A 16,966-nucleotide genomic window follows, 5' to 3' on the forward strand; every position below is an offset into this window, starting at 1 on the left:
TGAAACAACTGAAATTATGTCTTATATTTTAGGTTCTTCAAAGTAGCCACCTTTTGCTTTGATGACTGTTTTGCACACTCTTGGCATTCTCTTGATGAGCTTCAAGAGGTAGTCACCGGGAATGGTCTTCCAACAATCTTGAAGGAGTTCCCAGAGATGCTTAGCACTTGTTGGCCCTTTTGCCTTCACTCTGCGTTCCAGCTCACCCCAAACCATCTTGATTGTGTTCAGGTCTGGTGACTGTGGAGGCCAGGTCATCTGGCGTAGCACCCCATCACTCTCCTTCTTGGTCAAATAGCCCTTACACAGCCTGGAGGTGTGTTTGGGGTCATTGTCCTGTTGAAAAATAAATGATGGTCCAACTAAACGCAAACCGGATGGAATAGCATGCCGCTGCAAGATGCTGTGGTAGCCATGCTGGTTCAGTATGCCTTCAATTTTGAATAAATCCCCAACAGTGTCACCAGCAAAGCACCCCACACCATCACACCTCCTCCTCCATGCTTCACGGTGGGAACCAGGCATGTAGAGTCCATCCGTTCACCTTTTCTGCGTCGCACAGACACGGTGGTTGGAACCAAAGATCTCAAATTTGGACTCATCAGACCAAAACACAGATTTCCACTGGTCTAATGTCCATTCCTTGTGTTCTTTAGCCCAAACAAGTCTCTTCTGCTTGTTGCCTGTCCTTAGCAGTGGTTTCCTAGCAGCTATTTTACCATGAAGACCTGCTGCACAAAGTCTCCTCTTAACAGTTGTTGTAAAGATGTTTCTGCTGCTAGAACTCTGTGCGGCATTGATCTGGTCTCTAATCTGAGCTGCTGTTAACCTGCGATTTCTGAGGCTGGTGATTCTGATAAACTTATCCTCAGAAGCAGAGATGACTCTTGGTCTTCCTTTCCTGGGGCGGTCCTCATGTGAGACAGTTTCTTTGTAGCGCTTGATGGTTTTTGCCACTGCACTTGGGGACACTTTCAAAGTTTTCCCAATTTTTCAAACTGACTGACCTTCATTTCTTAAAGTAATGATGGCCACTCGTTTTTCTTTACTTAGCTGCTTTTTTCTTGCCATAATACAAATTCTAACAGTCTATTCAGTAGGACTATCAGATGTGTATCCACGAGACTTCTGCACAACACAACTGATGGTCCCAACCCCATTTATAAGGCAAGAAATCCCACTTATTAAACCTGACAGGGCACACCTGTGAAGTGAAAACCATTCCCGGTGACTACCTCTTGAAGCTCATCAAGAGAATGCCAAGAGTGTGCACAGCAGTCATCAATGCAAAAGGTGGCTACTTTGAAGAACCTAGAATATAAGACATAATTTCAGTTGTTTCACACTTTTTGTTAAGTCTATAATTCCACATGTGTTAATTCATAGTTTTGATGCCTTCAGTGTGAATTTACAGTTTTCACAGTCATGAAAATATAGAAAAATCTTTAAATGAGAAGGTGTGTCCAAACTTTTGGTCTGTACTGTGTATATATATATACGGTATATATTTGTTCACTTTTTGCCAAACATTTTTTTTCCTATTGCTTTCCATCTCATTGTGGATGCATGTACCATGCAGGTTATAATCAGAGACTAGAAGTGATTTTTCTGCATAGATCCGCTATGGCAGAGACGCTGGTAATGTACGGCTGAGGCAGGTCACTTGCGGAGGGTCAGCCTCATTTCCTGACATTGCCTTGTTTTCTTTTGAGCAAACAATTAAAAGTCGAAATGAAATCCACCGCAAGCTGTTAGTGTTTAAATGAACATTATCATAGCTAAGAAAACATTGTAAGCAATCAGACCCCACTCAGACACCGTGCTGCAAAATCAGCACCACCCAGGCACACAAGAAAGACCCTTCAAAGTGAAATATCTATTATTACACTAAACTCCTCGGCCCTTCGCACAAATAAATTCAATATTTTACCAATAACAACTGTCATTTATGCTACTTGGCAGGAAATAGGAGTGCAGGATCACAATGTTGCAGCGCGAGGGGCATCTAACCCTGACTTATCCTGCCAGCAGACTGCAGGATCAGGAGACAAATGGTTCGCCGTAGTTCTATGTATATTATTTCTTAAGTCGGTCCTGCTGTGCTTAGAGGATTTTCCCAGTCTTAATAGAGTGTATTCACAGTATAACAAAACACTTGCAACTTCCTATTATTCGGTGTGATTCCATTCCTATATTGTTAGTTTAAGATCTTTGATTTGCTGTTAGCAAAGAGGCATATTCTACCATTAGGGCTATACTAGTGCACGGAAAGGTAAGCCTTCATCGGGGTATCCACTATTCGGACAGCCTGTTATTAAATCAAACCGGGCCCCATGGAAAATTAAAACAACATATACGGTACTCTCCTCCCTCCTGGACTAGATGTCGCCTCTGCTTCTGCTGGTGTTCGCGTGACATTACTATGTCTAAGTGCTAAGTAAGAATGGCTGCCTACTTATTTTACATGCGATGCTGTTTTATTTAAGAAAGGGTTGTCCAAGAAATGGATTGAAATCGCACTGGCTACACAAAAGGGGAAACATAGTATATATATATATATATATATATATACACATATACAGTATATATATATATATACACACACACACAATAGTATGCCCCTAAATAATACAGAAAGATGCTTACCTAATAATTCTGCTATTGAATTAGTAAATAATACCACCACACCATGACCACATAGATCTACCAGAAAGGTTATTATAATCAATACCACCATACAGCGGTTACATACAAGTACAAACACTGCTTCTTTGCAGAGTATAGGAATTTTAATATTTAATATAGTGCCATCTTCTTTAGCGCTGTACACAGATTATCATCAATCTCAAATTAAAAACTACTCACAGTTAACATTTTCTCTGATTTGAATTGTTCACTTTGCTCTTTTTTTCCGTCTCACCCAGGCCGTCGTGAAGACTTCTCCTCATTAGAACTGTTGAGTTTAATGACCATACATCTTCGGCTCCTCGCTTTTCTAGCACATATCCGCACTCTACACAAACTTCCATTCCCGATCCTGCCTTTAATATTACCCTTCTTCTAAAAAATATAGCATTCCACGAAAAATAAAAGGACCAAAAAGATAGTGCCCCATGCTGTATTAGTGCCTTCTTTTACCCTGAACAGTAATAGCGCTCCTGATTGTAGGGCTCACAGTAATTTACTACTCAGTCTTAAATGCCTTCTCACAGTAATTTTCCCTCATAGTGCCCCTACACAGTAATAATGCCCCCTTAATATCTCTACAATGTAATGATGCCCACGTTTCTCCCCCAAAGCAGTAGTTTTTGTTTTTTTCTTTGATACCTCACACAGCAATGATGCCTTTCTTAGTGCCTCTTGCACAGTAAGTTCCTCCCTACAAACCTGCTCCCATCCCACCCCCAACTATTTCAAACTGCTTCAGATGGTCGAGATCTACAACAACCATTGATGATGCATTGGGAAGGGTCTGCAGCCACCAACAAATGTCAGATAGTGTCAGAAAGGGGAATCAAAGGGGAAGATCAGCCAGGGCATCAGCTCTTGCACAGTAAGTTCCTCCCTACAAACCTGCTCCCATCCCAGCCCCAACTATTTCAAACTGCTTCAGATGGTCGAGATCTACTACAACCATTGATGATGCATTGGGAAGGGTCTGCAGCCACCAACAAATGTCAGGTAGTGTCAGAAAGGGGAATCAAAGGGGAAGATCAGCCAGGGCATCAACTCTTGGGAACACGCTTTGGATTTTAAAGGTAAAGCCCTCTCAGTCAGGCATAGGTTTGAAACCCACGACTTTCAATATTAACCACATGCATAACATAACTTGTTAAATTTTGCAAAGCTCTTTTGTAAGCAATGAAAATAATGAAGAATTGAGACATAATAGTAAAACAGATCTTTGCCAAATGAAGAAGCAAAAGGTTATTTTTACAAGCTGTCCAAAAATTATCTCCGTTTTGAGATCAGTAGACAGCAACACATTCACTGTTTAGATAAAAAAAAAAGCAGCTATCGCAAGTTCTCAACAAGTCATATAATATCATCAATGTATTGGGAATGAACAGAAGTTTTGTTATTTGCAAAATGAAGAAACAATGGCGTATTTAGGGACTAGAAACAAGTGAAGAAGCAATGGCTTCTCTATGAGGAGTGAAAAAATTATCATTTTTTTGTTTGATCCAAAAACATATTTGCGATTCACAAAATGAATACACAATTACAATGGCTTTAATGAACCCCCCAAAAAATATCCCTATATTTAGGGAGTAGGAACAGGATAGCTTTTTTTAAGGGGATGAAGAAATATAGAAATATTATGGGGCAGGCAAGGAGATGTCTGCCCGTGTAGGGTCAGCACCGGTAGTACTATAGCACATGCGGCACTACCAGCTCCTGAGCTGACTGAAGATGGAGCATGTCATAGATGTAATTGTAAAATCTATCAGCCATCTTATAGTTCCATAGCGAATATTGAAGCAAGGATCAATTAACTTCTATATCACCCTTATGCGCAGGGTTCCCCCTTGCTGTGAACAGGTAATTAAAGAGGATTATCTGATGGTTTGCAGACTAAGGGTACCGTCACACTATAACATTTCGATCGCTACGACAGTACGATTCGTGACGTTCCAGCGATATCGTTACGATATCGCTGTGTCTGACACGCAGCAGCGATCAGGGATCCTGCTGAGAATCGTACGTCGTAGCAGATCGTTTAGAACTTTCTTTCATCGCTGGATCTCCCGCTGTCATCGCTAGATCGGTGTGTGTGACACCGATCTAGCGATCTAGCGATGCGATCCAGCGATGCGTTCGCTTGTAACCAGGGTAAACATCGGGTAACTAAGCGCAGGACCACGCTTAGTTACCCGATGTTTACCCTGGTTACAAGCGTTAAACTAAAAAAAAAAAAACAGCACATACTTACATTCTGGTGTCCGTCAGGTCCCTTGCCGTCTGCTTCCCGCACTGTGACTGCTGGCCGTAAAGTGAAAGCAGAGCACAGCGGCTGTGCTTTCACTTTCACTTTACGGCCGGCAGTCACTGAGTGCGGGAAGCAGACTGCAAGGGACCTGACGGACACCAGAATGTAAGTATGTGCTGTTTGTTTTTTTTTAGTTTAACGCTTGTAACCAGGGTAAACATCAGGTAACTAAGCGCGGTCCTGCGCTTAGTTACCCGATGTTTACCCTGGTTACCCAGGGACCTCGGCATCGTTGGTCGCTGGAGAGCTGTCTGTGTGACAGCTCCCCAGCGACCACACTACGATTTACCTACGATCACGGCCAGGTCATATCGCTGGTCGTGATCGTAGGTAAATCATATAGTGTGACGGTACCCTAAGCACGGCTAACAGAGAAATTCGGGGATATGACAAATTTATGGCTGGTAGAGAGATAGAGGTAGAGGTAGAGATAACTTATCACCTTTAGCCTCAGTGTGAAATGAAAGGCCAGCAGACTGCTTAAGTTAGACCAAAGTTATGAATATTGATGTTTGTATGAACGGCATAGATATGACAGATAGGAAAGACATATTTTTGGCATCGTGACAAAGTGGCAAACGTAATGCATTCTTACATCGCTGGGTGGACGCGGCAACACTTGCAAGTGAACGTAGATCAGATGGATGACAATATCCATGCCATGTTTCCTATCTATAGAAAGATATAATCATGATTGGAAATATGACATTAATATCTCCTGCCTGGGGCCTCCAGGGGCGAAGATATCATGGAATTTGGTAATACCACGATTTTATAAAAACTTAGCCACACGACCCATGACCAGCCCAGTTATACCTCACTGCAGGGGAGATATGTGTGCATGACTGCGTTAATAAAAGCAAATGCTGAACTATAACCATTGTCAGTCCTGGGGAACACAGTGTGTTGCGGTGCTGTTTCCAGAAGCGAAGTGCTGCCCTTTATAAGAGTCAGAGCTAATCCTGCAATATCAGGTCTAGTACATGTCCTCTGTTATCTTTATATTTCATTTAATTGTATATACCGTATTGTTTTGTTCCCATTTTGTAACATCTTTGTTTATTTTTGTAAACACTGCCTATTTTTAGAATTAAATATATAAAATCTAATAGCTTTGTTCCTCTTGCTCTATAAACCGCATCCCTGAAGCCATAGGCTATCTGTAACAGGAGTCCAAAAGATTGGTGGTGGCAACTAGTTCCATGTGTTATTGTGGAGCTTGGCAGTGACCACACAGGGGTATATGTATATTCCATGTGTTGGAATCGGATTTGTATATACTATACGCTCACTGTGAGTTCCCCAATAACTGTCCCAATAGTGAAAACGGCTGCGGCTTCGTCCGTCACTCATCAATCAATTACATAATTGTTTCCCCAAAGGATCTTTAAACCTCCACCGTGCATCATTGAGCTTGACAACCTCCTCCTCCAATGACATTCCCTCCTCAGCACTCCTATCTGGTTTCCAGGTCTTGCCTACCACAGATAAATCAACTGAAAGAATTTGTTCTGGTGAAATATCCTCTTTAGGAGACTAAGGGGCAGAACACATACAGGTGTCATTGATGGAACTGAAAGTCTGACATGTAAAACATTAAATGTTATGGCAGCAAGGAATGTGGATGAGCAGACTACAGATTTAAGCTGAGGGTGTCGCTGTCAGAGGTAACATCCTCCTGCTGTGACTGAGATGAGTGATGTGGCATACACGCTCCACTTCCTCCCGACTGAAATGCTTGTCAGAGGCAAAGGAGGATAATTGTGAATTGCTTTTGTACTAGCACTACTGGGATGAGTGGTGCCAACAGTGCCAGTGCTGCTGTTGCTGACGGATCTCACATTTTGAATGTGGAAGAGTTTTTATTTTTCTCACATGTTTACCATGAAGAAAAAGTATAAAGTTTATGTTGTCAAAAGCTATTGCTTTTTTTCTGCCAAACAACTATAACAAAAAAGAAAGCTTTCAGTTCAGAGCAGAAAAGCTATTAGGCATTGTCAGACACATCACCATGCTGGTAAGCAGAAGCGGAAAAATAAAGAAGAGGACCCCACTGCAAGAACAATATATGGGTCTTTTGCAGTCCAAAAGCTCATCAAAATGTACAATGTTGAATTGGACGTGATAGAGGACCCCCTTACCTCTTAAGCCCCTGTACTGCCCAGGTTGCACCAATGGTTTATTCTCAGCGAGGAAAGGAAAGTGTAGAACCTGGTATACGAGAGATGCCCTAATGTGGCTACCAGGTACACATGAATTGGCCAATTTATGCGCTAAACGCTCTCATTTTTTCATATTTCTAGTGCAGTAATGCAGTTCAACTTTCATGTTTCATGTTTGCATGTTTTAGCGCCGCAGTGTGCTGCCTTATTTATTTGACTGTATATGAGTTGGTGACTCTAGGTTCAGCACCTGTTCACACTTAGTCTATGTTTGGATGTGACGGTCAGTTTTTTGAAATTTGCACCGATGGTATGTCCATCCATGCTGGTAATTGAGAGAAAAGGAAGTTCCAGCACCTATGGTGCTGACAGAATCCTGAATGAAACTCAAAAACAGTGGATGATATTCTTATAATTGATTAATTGTATTCTTATCTATGTATTTCAAGCGATGTCACCGGTTGCATATAAAACTATGGGTTCAGCTATGTCATTCATTACTGCAAAGGTGGGAGAGAGAAAACAGACTGGATGCGATGCCCAAGGCGATGTGATTTGACCTTGGATTTGTTACAGCAGAATAAAAAGTAACTTCACCGGCTCTATAAAACTTGCTGTAGTGATTGATGTCCTCATATTCTCGGGATATAACTGCCTGCCAAGATTTGTGCCTGTGTTTACCGTATAATAATATATGTATACATCTAGTATGAGACTTTTATCAACAGAATAAGAAGCATCTTGGAAATTCTTGGCAAAAAAAAAACCCCAATACTTAAACCAAAATTTGATAGAAGCAATGTATAGGGCTCTGGATGCACTAGATGTAATGACATAAATACACAAAATTACTAACCAAAGTGTTAGAGTTACAAATGGATGGATGACGGTGTTGGAATTGGCAAACTTCCGAACCCGACTCTAACTCCAACCCCATTTTTCCACCCTCTAATTTAAACACCAGCTTAGTGTGCGTGCATGAATATATCAGCAGGATTTCACACCCCATTCTATCTATATCCACATGTAGTTCTCTCATATACAAGTCCAGCAATACCTTTACATGGCCGCCCCGTTCGTCTGCTAGTGAGAAATCAGGGTTTGAATTAATATGCAAATGAGTCTGAAGGACTATGGTAGATCTGAAGCCTCAGTCATTCCAGCTATGTTCGCCACTTACCCCTGCTTGACTGATGGCTCCTTTGCCTGAAGTCGGACAGCAAAGAAGCTGTCAGTCAAGCAGGAGGCGGAGCTGGACAGGGAATAGAGCTGGAGTGACAGAGGCTTCAGATCTACCATAGTCCTTAAACCTTTTTTCCATATCAATTTGATTGCTGATTTCTCAGTAATGGAGGAACGGACTGGCCATATAAAGGTATTGCTGGACTTGTCTATGAAATAGCTAAAAGCACCTATAAATACTTTGGGGGTGAAATCCTGATTACAGGTTCTATTTAAACTATATTTTTGTTGAAACATAGATTATTGCATTGAGGAAGTCTTGTCCCTGATTCACGTAGTCCAAGTTTCTGGGAGCATGATCTGACAGGTTCTCTTTCAAGAATATGACTTAAAAAATATAACAAGATATATACATAACATGAGTACATTACAGTATGTGTGTTTTCCACTGTCACTCAAATCCACAGAACTGTTACTTAAAGGGAATATATCACCATTAACCCCCCCTAAACCATCTATGTGGGCATGTAGGTCATAGGAAGTTGAATAAAATAATACCTTGATATCTGCGATCCGATGTTTTATTCCAGAGAAATTCACATTTTGCTTAGTATGTAAATGAGCTGCTAGGATCTATGGGCCAGACATAGATCTCCTTGAGAATCTGCCTCCAGAGCTTATTCTAAATGAAAGGAGGTGTCACCAGTGTGAGACATGTAAGGACTGACAGTCCGCTCTCCTGAGCTACTTGTCTCACACTGGTAACTCTTCCCGCCCGTAGATCTCAACAGCTCATTGACATATTATGGAAAAAAAGTATTTTTCTGGAATAAGACCTCAGTTCGTAGATATCAAAGTATCATTTTATTCAGTTTCCTATGACCTGCGTGCCCATATAGACAGCTTAGGAGGGTTGATCCTAGTGACAAATTCCCTTGAAACAGGAATATTCACCCCACCAGAAACCAGGAACTAAGGAAACTGAAGCAGACTGCATGGCTTTGAGCTGCTGAAAAGGCAACTTGAGAATAGTTCTGTAAGGTACATTGACGATTACTTTACACAATGACTAGATGGCTTAATTTTGTTGCAACTTTGGCATTTGATGTTGTATATCAGTCCATCCCCCCTACCCAGTTAATCCACACTGCTTTCAGATAATCACATTCCTTGTCGACCAAGTTAGAAAATGTGCCTAAAACACATAGTATATGTGGTGCAAGCCATGTAAGAGTTTTTGGTCCACACCAAGCCACAATTCTGTCGTTTTTAACTTGTCAATGCCAGAATCAGAGCTCATGTGCAGTCACCTCTCAAATGAAGTGCGCTCAAAGAAATGAACCACATAGTAAAGCATGGATCTCAACCGTCCTGGATTAAACGGGCCTGTCCTCGCACGTCAGGGCTTTGTCCCGGCTTATAATACTCACTAAGAATAAGCGGACCAGTGGAAGTTTAGCTTCTAGTACCCTACCAGAACCTTTTTATAAAGTCTTGTTGGGTTCCAGAACTTGAACCAGAGTCCCATTGAAAACTAAGTGGACCCAAACTTTTCAGCTGAAAAATATTCTCTCTCCTTCCCACGGAACGCCGAACAGTTAGTGTCCTGCGCAAAACGCCGACCACTTCTGACCGAAGTCTGTGCTCGGCGTTTAGCACCGGACACTAACTGTCTGCTTCGAACCCCGAACTTTTAAGTCTGTGCTCGGCGTTTAGCACCGGACACTAACTGTCTGCTTTGAACCCCGAACTTTTAAGTTCAGGTTCGCTCATCTCTAATACTCACCTCTCTCAGAAGTCTTCATGGACCATAGCTCCTCCTCAGGAGTCGGAGCCGTATCTTTCTGCTCAGTGCATAAATTGAGTTTTTCACACTTCTCCTTTGATCAGGTCTCCATGTTGTCAGCCAGCTGCTTTAGCTAGGAACCACAGCTCATAATGGCAAACACAGAAGACTTTGGTAATCTTGAGATGTACGGCAGGCAGTGCCCCAGAAGCAGATTATGCATGCACAGTGTATTTCTTTGTACTTGTATACTGAGGTGAAGAAAACGACAGATTTTTTTTGTTCCTATAAAACTACTAAAAATAATTTTAAAAAATTACAAAAATGTCATTTTCTCTTTTCCTGTGAGTCTCCCCAAGTCTCAAACCTTCAACATTCCAGGCAGGAGGTAAATATACTGAGCCGCAGGTTATAGTGAGTAGGGTTGAGCGAAACGGGTCGAACATTTTCAAAAGTCGCCGACTTTTGGCGAAGTCGAGTTTCATGAAACCCGATCCGAGCCCTGTGCGTGGTCGGCCATGCGGTACGCGACTTTCGCGCCAAAGTCGCGTTTCAATGACGCGAAAAGCGCCATTTCTCAGCCAATGAAGGTAAACGCAGAGTGTGGGCAGCGTGATGACATAGGTCCTGGTCCCCACCATCTTAGAGAAGGGCATTGCAGTGATTGGCTTGCTGTCTGCGGCGTCACAGGGGCTATAAAGGGGAGTTCCCGCCGACCGCCATGTTACTGCTGCTGATCTGAGCTTAGGGAGAGGTTGCTGCCGCTTCGTCAGAAGCAGGGATAGCGTTAGGCAGGGTCCATTAACCACAAAACCGCTTGTGCTGTAGCGATTTCCACTGCCCAACACCACCTTCGGTGTGCAGGGACAGTGGAAGCTCCTTTTTTTTTCTTCCCCCTCAGCGCTGTAGCTCATTGGGCTGCCCTAGAAGGCTCCCTGATAGCTGCATTGCTGTGTGTACGCCGCTGTGCAAACCAACTGCTTTTTTCAAAGCACAAATCCTCTTGTTCCTTCCTTTCTGCACAGCTATCTTGTTTGTTTGTCCACACTTTTTATTTAATTTGTGCATCAGTCCACTCCTTATTGCTGCCTGCCATACCTGGCTGAGATTACTGCAGGGAGATAGTAATTGAAGGACAGTTCCTTTTTTTTTTTTTTGTGGGAGATTAAGATTGACATTTCTGCTAGAGTGCCATCTCTGTCTGTGTCATCTCTCACTCAGTGGGCCATAGAAAGCCTATTTATTTTTTTGCTTGATTTGGGTTCTAAATTCTACCTGAAAAAATCAATAAATCAATCAGTGGGAGATTAATATTGGCCTTTGGGCTTGTGTGCCAGTCCTAAGCGTGCCATCTCTCTCTCTCTCAGATAGTGGGCCATAGAAAGCCTATTTTTTTATTATTTTATTGGGTTTATAAATTTTCCCTGGAAAAAAAAAAAAAGTGGGCGATTAATATTGGCCTCTGGGCTTGTGTGCCAGTCCTGAGCGTGCCATCTCTCTCACAAATAGTGGGCCATAGAAAGCCTATTTATTTTTTTGGTTGATTTGGGTTCATAATTCTACCTGAAAAAATCAATCAATCAATCAGTGGGAGATTAATATTGGCCTTTGGGCTTGTGTGCCAGTCCTAAGCGTGCCATCTCTCTCTCTCAGATAGTGGGCCATAGAAAGCCTATTTATTATTATTTTTTTATTGGGTTTATAAATTTTCCCTGGAAAAAAAAAAAAAGTGGGCGATTAATATTGGCCTCTGGGCTTGTGTGCCAGTCCTGAGCGTGCCATCTCTCTCACAAATAGTGGGCCATAGAAAGCCTATTTATTTTTTGGGTTGATTTGGGTTCCTAATTCTACCTGAAAAAATCAATCAATCAATCAGTGGGAGAAAAATATTGGCCTCAGGGCTTGTGTGCCACTCCTTACTCCTGTGTGTGCCATCTCTCACTCAGTGGGCCATAGAAAGCCTATTAATTTTTTTGCTTGATTTGGGTTCTAAATTCTACCTGAAAAAATCATTAAATCAATCAATGGGAGATTAATATTGGGCTTTGGGCTTGTGTGCCAGTCCTAAGCGTGCCATCTCTCTCTCTCAGATAGTGGGCCATAGAAAGCCTATTTATTATTATTTTTTTTATTGGGTTTATAAATTTTCCCTGGAAAAAAAAAAATGGGAGATTAATATTGGCCTCTGGGCTTGTGTGCCAGTCCTGAGCGTGCCATCTCTCTCACAAACAGTGGGCCATAGAAAGCCTATTAATTTTTTTGCTTGATTTGGGTTCCAAAATCTACCTGAAAAAAATCACTAAATCAATCAGTGGGAGATTAATATTGGCCTCTGGGCTTGTGTGCCACTCCTGACTCCTGTGTGCGTCATCTGTCACTCAGTGGGCCCTAGAAAGCCTATTTTTTGTTTTATTTGTTTTCTAAATTATCCCTGAAATAATCATTTTATTTTCTTTGGTTTCTAAATTATTCCTGAAAAAAAATCATTTTTTTTGTATTTTTTTTTCTCTGAAGTCTCCCTGAAAAAAAAAAAAAAAAATCTGTGGGAGATTCATATTGCCCCTTCTGCTTGTGTGCCAGTCTTGACTCCTGGGTGTGCCATCTCTCTCTCTCTCCCCAATTGTGGGCCATAGAAAGCCTATTAATTTTTTTGCTTGATTTGGGTTCCAAAATCTACCAAAAAAAATCACTAAATCAATCAGTGGGAGATTAATATTGGCCTCTGGGCTTGTGTGCCACTCCTGACTCCTGTGTGCGTCATCTGTCACTCAGTGGGCCCTAGAAAGCCTATTTTTTGTTTTATTTGTTTTCTAAATTCTCCCTGAAACAATCATTTTATTTTCTTTGGTTTCTAAATTATTCCTGAAAAAAATCATTTTTTTGGTATTTTTTTTCTCTCAAGTCTCCCTGAAAAAAAAAAAAAAAAAAAAAATCTGTGGGAGACTCATATTGCCCCTTCTGCTTGTGTGCCAGTCTTGACTCCTGGGTGTGCCATCTCTCTCTCTCTCCCCAATTGTGGGCCATAGAAAGCCTATTAATGTTTTTGCTTGATTTGGGTTCCAAAATCTACCAAAAAAAATCACTAAATCAATCAGTGGGAGATTAATATTGGCCTCTGGGCTTGTGTGCCACTCCTGACTCCTGTGTGCGTCATCTGTCACTCAGTGGGCCCTAGAAAGCCTATTTTTTGTTTTATTTGTTTTCTAAATTCTCCCTGAAACAATCATTTTATTTTCTTTGGTTTCTAAATTATTCCTGAAAAAAATCATTTTTTTGGTATTTTTTTTTCTCTCAAGTCTCCCTGAAAAAAAAAAAAAAAAATCTGTGGGAGATTCATATTGCCCCTTCTGCTTGTGTGCCAGTCTTGACTCCTGGGTGTGCCATCTCTCTCTCTCTCCCCAATTGTGGGCCATAGAAAGCCTATTAATTTTTTTGCTTGATTTGGGTTCCAAAATCTACCAAAAAAAATAACTAAATCAATCGGTGGGAGATTAATATTGGCCCCTGGGCTTGTGTGCCACTCCTGACTCCTGCGTGCGTCATCTCTCACTCAGTGGGTCCTACAAAGCCTTTTTTTTTTTTTCCTAAATTCTCCCTGAAACAATCATTTCATTTTATTTGTTTTATAAATTCTTCTGTAAAAAATAATTTTTTTTTAATTTTTTTTTTTTCTGAAGTCTCCCTTTTAAAAAAAACAAACACAAATCAGTGGGAGATAAATATTTACATTTGCGCTTCAGTGACAGTCCTGCGTGTGTGCCATCTCATTTGTTGCCAACAATAACAGAGTGTGTAACATTGTGGCTGATTTTCGTTGTGGTCTCACCCACCTGTAAAGGGGTAGCTAAATCATACTGAAGTTATAGCTCACCGTGTAAGTTGTGTGACAGCAACAAATACCGTTCGTTTGTTAACGTTTTTAAAACAATGAGGAAGTCTGGTGGAAGAGGTCGTGGCCGGGGGCGTTCATTGTCAGCTGGTAATGAGGGTAGTGGTAGTGGTGGAGCATCAGCTGGTCGTGGGAAAAAAAATATTGCACCTAAGTCTGGAGCTGTGGAGCCAGGTTCGTCGTCTGGCTACACAAGGCCTCGAACGCTCCCTTTTCTGGGAGTAGGAAAACCGCTTTTAAAGCCGGAGCAGCAAGAGCAAGTTTTGGCTTATCTTGCTGACTCAGCCTCTAGCTCTTTTGCCTCCTCTCGTGAAACTGGTAAATGTCAAAGCAGCGCGTCGTTAGTGGATGTTCACGGTCAGGGACAAGTCGCTTCCTTGTCCTCTTCAGCAAAAACAACAACAGAGAAGAATGCAGCAGGCGACACAACGGGTTACTCCATGGAGCTCTTTACACATACCGTCCCTGGCTTAGAAAGTGAAGCAGTTAACAGTCCATGCCCATTACAAGTTGAATCTGACATGGAGTGCACTGATGCACAGCCACAGCCAGACTACTATCCTGGTCCTTTGACTCAGACCACAACATTGCCATCGCAGGGTGCTGATCAAGAATCAGACCCTGATGAGACTATGTTGCCCCATCACGAACGCTATACCACCGACCGCCACGGTGACACAGACGAAGTTGCACACGAGCTACAAGAAGAGGTAATAGATGACCCAGTTCTTGACCCCGATTGGCAGCCATTGGGGGAACAGGGTGCAGGCGGCAGCAGTTCTGAAGCGGAGGAGGAGGGGCCGCAGCAGGCATCAACATCGCAACAGGTTCCATCTGCCGGACCCGTATCTTGCCCAAAACGCGTGGCAAAGCTAAAACCTGTTGGAGGACAGCGTGGCCATCCGGTTAAAGCTCAGTCTGCAATGCCTGAAAAGGTATCCGATGCTAGAAAGAGTGCAGTCTGGCATTTTTTTAAACAACATCCAATTGATCAGCGCAAAGTCATCTGTCAAAAATGTTCAACTACCTTAAGCAGAGGACAGAATCTGAAAAGTCTCAATACAAGTTGCATGCATAGACATTTAACCACCATGCATTTGCAAGCCTGGACTAACTACCAAACGTCCCTTAAGGTTGTAGCACCCTCGGCCAATGAAGCTAGTCAGCAACGCAACATCCCTTCCGGCAGTGTAGGGCCACCATTTTCCGCACCACCTGCAGTATCTGTGCATGTTTCTTTGCCAGGCCAAAGCCGTCAGGGTCAGGGAATCACCAGTTTCGTAGTAGGAAACACTGCATCTAGGGCACCGGTGGCAACAATACCATCTCCCACCGTCTCTCAGTCTGCCATGTCCACCGGCACCCCCGCTAGTTCCACGATCTGCAGCTCTCCAGTCCAGCTCACCCTACATGAGACTATGGTTAGAAAAAGGAAGTACTTAGCCTCGCATCCGCGTACACAGGGTTTGAACGCACACATAGCTAGACTAATCTCGTTAGAGATGATGCCCTACCGGTTAGTTGAAAGCGAAGCTTTCAAAGCCCTGATGGACTACGCTGTACCACGCTACAAGCTACCCAGTCGACACTTTTTTTTCCAGAAAAGCCATCCCAGCCCTCCACCAGCATGTTAAAGAGCGCATCGTCCATGCACTCAGGCAATCTGTGAGCACAAAGGTGCACCTGACAACAGATGCATGGACCAGTAGGCATGGCCAGGGACGTTACGTGTCCATCACGGCACACTGGTTAAATGTGGTGGATGCAGGGTCCACAGGGGACAGCAAGTTTGGGACAGTTCTGCCTAGCCCACGGTCTAGGAAACAATTGGCTGTAGCCGTTCGCACCCCCTCGTCCTCCTCTTCGTCCTCCTGCAGAAGCGAGAGCTCGTCCACAGACCGCAGTCGCACAACCACTCCATCCGCAGCTGCCACTGTTGCACACCAGGTCTCCCATTATGGGGCAGCTACTGGCAAACGTCAGCAGGCTGTATTGGCTATGAAGTGTTTGGGCGACAACAGACACACCGCGGAAGTTCTGTCCGAGTTCTTGCAGAAAGAAACGCAGTCGTGGCTGGGCACTGTAGATCTTGAGGCAGGCAAGGTAGTGAGTGATAACGGAAGGAATTTCATGGCTGCCATCTCCCTTTCCCAACTGAAACACATTCCTTGCCTGGCTCACACCTTAAACCTGGTGGTGCAGTGCTTCCTGAAAAGTTATCCGGGGTTATCCGACCTGCTCCTCAAAGTGCGTGGACTTTGCTCACATATCCGCCGTTCGCCCGTACACTCCAGCCGTATGCAGACCTATCAGCGTTCTTTGAACCTTCCCCAGCATCGCCTAATCATAGACGTTGCAACAAGGTGGAACTCAACACTGCACATGCTTCAGAGACTGTGTGAACAGAGGCGGGCTGTTATGTTTTTGTGGGAGGATACACATACACGGGCAGGCAGTAGGATGGCAGACATGGAGTTGTCAGGTGTGCAGTGGTCGAAGATTCAAGACATGTGTCAAGTCCTTCAGTGTTTTGAGGAATGCACACGGCTGGTTAGTGCAGACAACGCCATAATAAGCATGAGCATCCCCCTAATGCGTCTGCTGATGCAAAGTTTGACGCACATAAAGGATCAGGCGTCTGCAGCTGAGGAAGAGGAAAGCCTTGATGACAGTCAGTCATTGTCTGGCCAGGGCAGTGTACAGGACGAGGTAGCGGGCGAAGAGGAGGAGGAGGACGAGGAGAATGATGGGGATGATTATATTTTTAATGAGGAAGCTTTTCCGGGGCCACTGGAAATTGGTGGCGCAGCAAGGCCGGGTTCTGGTTTTTTGAGGGACACAAGTGACGTGGATTTGCCTGAAACTGCCCCTCAACCAAGCACAACCGCAGATTTGAGAACTGGAACTTTGGCCCACATGGCGGATTATGCCTTACGTATCCTCAAAAGGGACACACG

General features: G+C 43.2%; 1 protein-coding gene across 1 annotated transcript in view; it reads right to left on the reverse strand.

Moving 5' to 3' along the window:
• The window catches only part of LHX6 (LIM homeobox 6), a 225,995-nt gene that overhangs the window by 87,619 nt on the left and 121,410 nt on the right, over positions 1-16,966 (reverse strand). The gene's annotated exons all lie outside the window — the stretch shown is intronic.

The sequence above is a fragment of the Ranitomeya imitator genome, chromosome 2 (genome assembly GCF_032444005.1).
Source record: "Ranitomeya imitator isolate aRanImi1 chromosome 2, aRanImi1.pri, whole genome shotgun sequence".
Classification (NCBI taxonomy): Eukaryota; Metazoa; Chordata; class Amphibia; order Anura; family Dendrobatidae; genus Ranitomeya; species Ranitomeya imitator.